General features: G+C 51.2%; 1 long non-coding RNA gene across 1 annotated transcript; it reads left to right on the top strand.

Moving 5' to 3' along the window:
- The first annotated feature begins 416 nt into the window (after window positions 1–416).
- On the top strand, window positions 417–7,340 carry LOC311422112. Its single transcript, XR_014685193.1, has 4 exons — window positions 417–575; window positions 676–905; window positions 5,088–5,626; window positions 6,312–7,340. It is a non-coding gene; the product is annotated as an uncharacterized lncRNA (long non-coding RNA).
- Window positions 7,341–9,489: the final 2,149 nt, after the last annotated feature.

The following is a 9,489-nucleotide window of genomic DNA, read 5'->3' as shown; positions in this document are numbered from 1 at the left end:
AGTGTGTATTTGCTGGCCTGGAGAAAATCTTTGGTCAGACTGGGGTTGGATTTATGTTAGTTTGCTCAGGCTGTCCTGCAAGGACGTGGCCGAGACATTGGCCCCAGCACGGCACCACGAGTTCATTCCCACGCTGCGAACGTAATCAGGGATGAAATATTCTTGAGATAAGGCTGGCTAATTAGCATACAGTCAATTGCTGCTTCTCTGCTTTCGGATGTCTTTCACTTGTCAAGCTTGGAATCGTAACATAATTAGGATTTTTAGGACTAACGCTTTTACACGGAGCCCTGCACTTCCTCTCTGGGCGCTGGGCAGGCTCGCCGTGCCGCGCGTTTCCTTCCTACCGGGCCAAAAATAGTGGTGGGGCTGTGATTGGCAGCCTGTCCTGGTAATTAGCCACAGGATGTCTGCTGCCAGTGGAAGCCAACGGAGACATCAGCAAAAGGGAAATCAGAGCAAACAACCCGAAACTGTGATCCAAGCATCTGCTGCTGCTGCAGTGACCGAGCTGGGTCCCCAGCCGGCTGAGGAGGGGCAGGCGGCCCCCACGGCGGGGGCCCTGCGTGAGACCTGTGAGTATTATGGGCACCATCCAAAAAATTTCAACCATTTCAGAGGTCATTCTTTTTCAGCATGTTCCTTCATGGTTTTCCTTGTTTTTCCTGCTTTCAGCCCGTGTGGCTGGGTGCAGACAGGGGGATGAGCATGAGCAGTGGTGGCGATGCTGGGCTGAGCCGAGCAGGCAGTGGGAGAGCAGTCATCATCCCCAAAATTCCAGCACCAAGCGTGGCAGCGAGGAAATGAGAAGATATCTTCTAGAGCTGAGATAAAAGCCACTGTATAAATAGCACCTATGCAAGGAAATACTGCGCCAAAAGCCAATGTTTGGGGGGATGTCAAAGGTAATTACTCTTCTCTGCTTTATTAGCTTCACACACGCTCGTGCTGGGTAATGACTGATCATGTTTGTACTGGTGTTTCCACAGTTTTCTCTGCATTCTGTGTTTCTATTCACTTTCCCCGCCTGTTTCCTCCCCGCCTTTATCTCTTTCTGGTATTATCTGTCTCTTCCTTTGATTTTAGGCTGCTCCTTTCTAAAAATGACAGGCGCATCTATATTCCCTGCAACAGCATCCTTATCTCCTGCCACGGGTGCGTCCTCTTGTCAGGCTCACTCTCCAGATGGCTTTTTTGTATCAGTCCAGCAGTGGTGGCACGCTGTGCCCGTCCTGCACCGAGGCACGGTGTGGGCTCTGCTGCAGGGGGAGGAGGAGCTGCTGATGCACAGGGCTGGTTTCTGTCTCCCCTTTTTTCTTCCTCACCCTCAAGGGCTGGTTATCCTCCCTGGGGATCGCCTGCTCAGTGTGCTTGCCCTGCACAGGCTGAGCCATCTCACACTGGCTGCCAGGAGCAGGGGGCATTGGGGGATGGATTTGCTGTAGGCAGAGGCCTTCCATTCCTCCCCATAGCTCATGAGTAGGAAGAAATGGAGAAATTTAACTAAGAGATGGTTTGTCATGGGTCTCCTGCAGTGTGGCAGGAGCACAAGGAGAGGGTTCAGGCAGTGGGGCAAAGGGAAGGCAGGGGCTCGTGCTACCCAAACTCCTCGGTGGTGGGGAGTGGCAGTGACACACGGTGCCTGCGGCTTCCTAAATTCACCTGGCACACCATGAAGAAAGAACAATGAGGACAACGTTTCCTCCCTAAAGGCCATTTTCCACCAAGTATTTAGGCAGCTGCAGCCGCAGATGGGTGACATCTCCCGTTAGCACAGGGACGGGTCTCCAGCTCCTGTGAAGATAAGCACCTGAGCTTCTCAGTGCCAAGATCAGGGATGCTGTGTCTCAGAAGGTGTTCCTGGCTGGAAGCTTTGGGTGCCCTGAAGCAGGAAAAGATCTGGTGTTATGGAAAAAGTATGTTTGTTATGGGAAAAATGGTGCACGGGAAGGGAGCTGCAGAGAGAGGAAAGGTCCTGGATGCGGGTGCCCCATGCCCCACAGCAGCACTGGCACCCAGCAGCTCCCATCACGGCCAGGAGAGGCTTGCCCGTGGTGCTGGTGAAGCTCCACAGCCCCGCGAGGAGCCTGGCACCCTGCTGTGCCCATGTGTGAGCTGTTCTCTGGTTCTGCACCTGGAATCAGTACGGGTGTGCTTGGGGTATTTGCTTGTCTTTAGAATACTTGATTTGGTTTCTGGAGTGCTTGTTTTGTGGAGTAATTTCTCAAGCCTTGTCAGAGCCTCTTGCCGTGTCTGCACTAAGTGAGTTTGAGGGCTATTTTCTAGTCTGCTTTCTTGTATCTGTTTTGTTTTTTGGTTGGCCCTAAATTTATTCTGATGTGTAACTCTGCTTTGTTTTGCTGACTTGGGCATGAAAAGAAAAATGTTATCGTCATCCAAAACCCCCTACGAGGCATTCGTCTCTCAGGCAGCCAGCTAAGCTTTATGGGTTCTGCTTTTCTTTCTCCCAGCCCTATTCCCTCATTCCTGAGGCACTCCCTTCCCCTTCATCAGGCCCGGGCAGTCAGGGATGTGGGGGCACAGGGATGTGGGGGTGCTGCATCCCCACGGCCGTGCCAGCCCGGCTGCCCCTGAGCCCCTTCTGCAGGGAGAGCGCAGTAAATTGCAGGATGGCAAGGGAAGAAAACCCTGATATTTACAGATGACATTTAAGCCTGCAGAAGGCCTATGTATTTTACCCACTGTCACATTTAAAAGGCACTGAATTCATTATACCGTTGAATAAATCTTTTTTTCTTTTTTCTTTTTTTTTTTAAATGTATTTATCCTGAGAAGAGCCTCTGCTTCTCAGTCAAGAGCTCATCCTATTAGGACAAAGGCTCCCGGCTCGGGAACGAGCAGCTCAGCTCCTCCGCTGCTGTGCTGCCTGTAGCTGGGGCTCAGCCCCATGGAAGCAGGCAGAGATGCTGCTCATGGCAGGGCTGGGGGCTGGCAGGGCTGGGGGCTGGCAGCGTGAGCCCCTTCCTCGCTGCCGCTGCCCATCGGAGGGGTCAGGTCGCTGGGACGGAGCTCGGTGAGTCAGGCAGGGAAATAATCAGCTCCAAACCAAAGTGAGGAAACGCTTGGTATTTTACAGCTTCTTCCGTGCACTTTACAGAAACTAATGGTTACACAAATAATACCTAAGGGATGATAACAGGCTATAAATAATTCAGGGGCTCTCCAGCACAGAGCTGCACTGTGCAGGTCTGTGGAGCATGCGGACACCCTGGGGCTGGCTCAGGCCCCCTCCATCCACACAGGGCCAAAGTTGACACCCTGGCTAAGATGCCCCTGCTGCTCTCCCCACCTTGGCAGCCTGCAGCTTCTCCCTGCAGGTCCAAGCCCTGTGCCCCCTGCCCACCCCTGCCCAACCTTCAGGCACAGCCATCGGTGCGCGGAATTTCTCCTGCCTGCCCCGCTCCGTGCTCGAGTTGTGTGTGAGCTGCCTTGACGTCCGTCTGAGCTAAAGAAGCAGATCTATTTCTACATCTCACACGTGTGTCTAAGCTCGGCGTGCAGTGAGGATGTCTGCCTGCTGCTCGCCGTGCGTCACAGCGTGCAGGAAACCACTCTGCCCGTGTTCGCACGAGTGTGGCAGCGTTTTTTTATATATATATATATATTTTTTTCCCTGCATACATTTGACTCTTTTTTTGAGAGCCATTGTGTAGAATTTCCCCATCTGTGGATGTAGCAGTTTCAGCTTAACTCCGGCTCTAAATATTGTGACAGCCTCTCTTCTGCAAGCCTAACGCGGAGTGTCGTGCGTGGTGACAGCCCCTCCGGCTCCCCCGCCAGCCGCGCACCACCTGACGGAGCTTCCCGCAGCTGGCGGCTCGCCCCAGCACCACGCTGCCATCACCACCAGCAGAAACGGGGCTCGGGGCAGTGTCAGGCAGGCAGGGCTGGCCCCGGGACTGCACACACCCAGCACAGCTCGAGCAGGGCTGGTGGGGTCTGTGGATGTCCCCACCACACCGGTGATGCTGCCAGGATGCGGCCCCTGCATGGCTCAGGTGGCACCGTTCCTCCCGTGGTGTGCAGGGCTTGGACTTCTTCACTTGCATGCATGCCATCGCCGAGGGCCTGAAATACGTGGGGATTTTTTAGATTGAGGAGACTCGTCCCTTGACAGTAACCCATTCTGCGTGACTTAGGCAATGAGCTTGATCTCTTAATAAAAACATGAGCAGAAACGGCGGTGGCAGGACCCATGGCTCAGTAAGCCCAGAGAACAAAAATCTTCTACATCACAACTGGGAAACTGCTTTTTCCTCGGACCATTTTGTGGGGAGAAATTGATCTGTCTAATCTCTTATCTGCAGCTATGAAATTGTATTTCCCTCTTAATAGGCCTACAAATGTTACAGATGAATAGTTCATAGACATGCTGCAAATGGCAGGAATGCTAAAAGGAGACGTCAGATTTGTTCACTTTTGGTTGCAGAAACCAACACACAAACATCTGGAACTGCAGTCAGCTTTAACCCCCTCCATGGGGACCTGTCCCAGAAATGATGTTTTCACCCGATTCCTCCTTAAATCAACTTGGGGATGTCTCTTAAGAAGTTGTGCTTATTTTTTTTTCTTACATTCTGCTTGATTCAAGGGTATTGGGATTGCAGATGTGGACAGCCTGCGGATCCTTGTCTTGCACTGAATATTTTGATAGCTGGGGGGAAAGCTTGCTACAGGACTGATGAGAAAAACGGCAGGAATCAAGGCGGCAGCCCTGATTGCTGGCTCCACTAATTTGCTCTGCATGTGGAAAGCCACTGCAGGCTGGTCTTCCAGCCACCAAATGCCCTAGATATCTCAGGTCCCCATCAAAGCGAAAATGAACACCTTCGAGCCAAGGGGCTCCCACGTTCTCCTCTGGTGCTGTTGCCTCCTCTTTGCTCTGTGGGTGTCCATCAGTGGGCACGGAGCGTGGTGACTGCCGCCTGTGTGGGCACACCACGGCTTTCTGGGCAATGGCACTTACAAGTTTGCTGGCGCTGGCTCTGTGCTTAAATATTTGGGTTGCAAAAATGCGATCTGACAACGTTCTTTTAAACCTAAATTCCCTATCTCGTGTCTGACAGATGCTGTCTCATCTGCCAGCATCCCCAGCGCGAACGCGATGTGTCAATGTGAAGTGCTCCCAGCTGCGTCCGTCCACTCCGCTTTCATTCCCGGGAGAGATTCCTGAGACGAAAACCAGGTTGGCGTGATGGATCGAGCAGAGGTATGAAATGCTCACTCCAGCCAGGGAATGTGGTGCTACGGGCGAGAACCCCAAACCACCGAGGAGATGGTTCAGGTTGAGGGAAGCAGTGGCACGGTGCCCAGCTCCGGGGCTGGGCTCTGGTGGGATGTGGGACCTGAGGTCAGGCTGAGGAGCACCCACCGCCCTGCGCCCTCGACAAGCAGGAGCTTTGGGAAGCATGCTGTGCCCCCTGGAGTAGTCTGGGCAATGGGTTTGGAGCTCCCACATCAGCCATTTGGGGAGGTGTTCCCATGCGTCCCCTGCCCAACCCAAGGGACCTGGCTCCTCGAAGGAAACGGCTCCGCAAAGCGTGCCTGTGCCAGGGCCAGCTCTGCAGCACCAGGCGGGATTAATCGCTTTATCAGCCAAATACAGGTGGGTTAACACAGTCACTTAATCTCTGTTTAAGCAGCTGATGCTTAAAAAAATAGCCTAAATTGTATTTGCCAATGAGGTCTTTACAGTAACTGTTCCTGTTGGTGTGGCTGAGTGCTGTAATTTAAATGTAATGAAGAAGGTAGGGAAAGGGGGAGGGGGGTGGCTGAATAAAAGGCAAAGCACTGTTATTTTCTCTATATAAATATATTTCTCTGGTAAAAGTTATATCAATAAGCTATCATTTCATTCACTACAGCCCATCTTTCCTCAAATAGCCCATCTGTTAATACAAATCTGGCGACACTCTGCTTCATTTGTCTTGATTGTGCTCAGGGCAGCAAAGCCGGCTCAGAAAGCATTTGGATTTTCAGCCCCCACTATTGGCATTCATTTATCAGCTGTGGGCAAAAAAAAAAAAAAATACAATAAATAAATAAATATATCCAACAGGTCTCTGTCCTCGTGTCAGCAAGCAGAGGCACATGGTGGCAGGGACGTGTCCTCAGCTGCCTCCTGCATGCCAGGCGATGCCCGGGCTGAGCAGCAGCCGCCCCACGTGTTGGTGCTGCCCACGTGCGAGCACAGCCCGGTGCCTCTTCCACCTTTTTTTTTTGTTCTAATCATTCGTACCTTCGTTTTTGTTGTGCGCTTCTGGAGATGAAACACCCCTGTCTGTTTACAGATCGCTCTGTATGCAGAGGAGTCTCTGCTGTCTCCTATTACCGCTGGATAAACACTGCTTGCTGCACAACATGACTTTGAGCGATGACAGGAAAACACTCTGTGCTGTCACACAGATAAAAGCCTGGCGTCCTCAGCACAAAGAAGCTGCAGCAGCAACGAAGTGATGGGGTTTATGCAGTCGATATTAAAAAGTCATTTGACAAAAAGCTGGAGGGAAGGGCTGCGCGTGTGGCTGGCCGCTTGGTCACAGAGCTCGGGCATTGGAATCGGGTGCGGATTATTTGGGGAATCAGCTGCAAGCTGCCCCATGGGGCAGAGCAGCCCAATGCCATCCCAAAGGCAGCTCTACCGCAAGGTTTGGATCAGAACGGAGGCCACGGGCTGGCCCCATCCCCTCCTGTCCCAGGCCTTGCTGCGTAACCAATCGCCACCTTTGGCTTTTCAAGCACTGTGATTTCCCCACCCTTTTTCCTTTGGGCAAGGAATCCACATTTTCTTTTTACAGATGGAAAAAACGAGGCACAGGCTCAGGTGGCAAGGAGAAGGGCATAGAAAAATAAGCTTTTTGTGGGGTGTCTGCCTAAAGTACAGACTCATGGCCTGGGAGAGCCAGTGCACTGGGTGCAGCACTGGCTCAGGAAGAGCTTTGGTCCCCCCGAAATGCAGCTGTAGGACACACAGAGATTCCTGAAGTTGCAAATCAGTCTCCTGCTCGTACCATTACAGACAAGACTGAGCAGGAAAATGTGAAAATAACTCTGTCATCTGAAGAAACAGGCTTTATCTCCTCTGTCTGTGTTTTAATACAGGAAATATCACCTGCTTCTCCAGCTCCTTTCATAAGCAGAGAATTTATCTGTGAGCAAGCTAAACCAATATAAGTTGAATAATATTTGTTGATTAATGTAGTCAATGAATTTCATATTTTCTTTAAAATATTTGCTGCATATTTCTGTAAATTATTCATCCGGTTTATAAGGCAAAGCAAATATTTGTGAATAGATATGAATTATGTGATTTATAAAAATGAAATATTCATGAGTCATTTTCATTATTCACCTCGTCCAGGAATTGCTACATAAATCTGATCAAGCAAATAGATTTGGTGAAGCTCAGCCCAAATTTATGGATGTTGTGGAGCTCGCTGGCTCCAGCACAGAAAACCAGAATGCATTTGGACCAAGTGTTTGCCTTGCGTGTTTGACGACGCTTTGCCTCCTCCAAGGCAGGCTCAAAATCGGATGTGCGAAGTCCAGAGCAGTAGATAAAAGCAGTTTGGGGTTCACAAAACAGCTGGTTTCCTCAGCTGCATGAAGGTTGCCCTTGCACAAGGTGCTCCCCAGGAGCTGTGCATCGAATAAATGGAGTTTGCTGCACAGCAATGCCATTCCTCACCTTAAAGGAGAGGTAGGGAAAGACATGAAGACGGAGCCCTCGGTGTGCTCTGCAGCACCCGCTTCACGCGAGATGCCTTCCTTACCCTGAATTTTAGCAGAGGCAAGGGGGAGATGAGGCAACAGATCCTCTCCCCAGCACCAAAGCCCCTGTCAAGGGCAGCGAGGACACCGGCGCTGCTGGGAGGACAGGCAGTGCCGCGGGGAAGGCGCAGGGAGAGGTGCTGTGATGCAGAGGTGGCTGGGGAGGGACAGGAGCAGGCAGCGAGGCGCCTCCTGAAATGATGGCAAAGACACTGGAGGTTACAGAAATATATGAAAAAATCCATCAGTAGGACAATGGCAGCTCAGAGATGAGCTGGGTGTGAGGCAAGCTGCATCCCCCGTGCCAAGGGCTGGGAAAATACAAATGACACCCGGCGGTGCTATTGCAGGCAGTAGTGTGAAGCAAAGCCCAGCTGTGATGCAGTGGCCTACAAACTCTCAGATTGCACAGTGAGGAAAAGTGTGGGAAAAGCTAATTGCAGAGCACCTGGGAAAGAGCTGCAGCACCAAGGGAGAGCCTCTGCGACAGCCCCAACCCGGCTGCAGCAGGACCCAACCTCACAGGGCAGGAATGAGCCTGGAAACGAATCTGGTGCCAGCCCTGGTTAAAAAAGTAAATTCATTTAAAAAACTCGGTTAAGCACATGCTTAACTTTTAGGGTGTGAGTAATGCCTTCGACTGCACTGGGACTGTAGATCTGCTTGAAGTTATGCATACTCTAAGTGCGTCTTGGACCGGTGCCACCCCGCTCACTGCTGTTCCATAATGAACTCGGCTTTTTTGCAAGCTGCAAAATGAGCACTCAAAAATTCAGCTTTGGGGACCTTCATATTTTCCAAAGTGTTAAAGTGCTTTCTTTTTAAATAGCAAGCTTCCATTTAGAAAATAGACTGTTCCACAGACAGCATTATACATCTTCTGCTACCGGGGTGTTTTGCTCAGCACTGCACGGGGACATCATAAAAACCATGTGCTTAGCGGAGTGAAATTGCTGACTCTATTACCCCGGTCAAGGAAAACTGTCCGTCTTCATCCTCCCTCTTATTAATCAGGAAAGGGCTGGCGATTCGGTGCTGTTCTGTACCGTGCATCCCAGATGCAGAGCCAGAGCTGAGAAAGCTGATTCAGTGGACACCCTTTGGGGAGGCAGAACCTGCGGGCTCGGCTTCTTTCTGCTGGAGAGCTCAGGTCAGTGGCTGCTCCTCGGTGACCTCTCCTTGCTGCTGAGCAGGATGGAAGACAGTATAGGACCGAGTCCCCAGGCGAGGGGTGGGCATGGGGGGCAGCGGGGACCACGGGGGGCTTTGTCTGCCCCAGGCAGCTCCCTGCGCCCAGCCGGCACGCCAGCTGGCAGCCCCTCTCCAGAGGTCACATTGCTATCAAACAAGGCAGAAGCAGCGATGTTTTATTCTGGCCAAGGCAGTTCTTGAATTTTCACACTAAACTCAAAATCTGCTCAACCGTGGGATGGTATTTTTCTCCTTGCCGTCTCTGGAATATCCACAGAGAAGCCATTTATCAACACTGTGTGCGCATCCAATCTCCAGGGCCCTCTGCTTCACCTCCCATTATTGGCCATCTCCACAGCACTTAATGAGGCAGGTATTTAGAAGAAAGTGCCTAATGAATTTGAAAAGTTTTTGACCCTTTTATTGCAACATCTCAAATATCATGCATCTGGAAAATGGTTTTAATGTTGCATAGACCATTATAACCCAATGTATTTATTCTAGGCT

Source organism: Aythya ferina (genome assembly GCF_964211825.1).
Source record: "Aythya ferina genome assembly, chromosome: 21".
NCBI lineage: Eukaryota > Metazoa > Chordata > Aves > Anseriformes > Anatidae > Aythya > Aythya ferina.
This window is presented reverse-complemented; position numbering and strand designations above follow the sequence as displayed.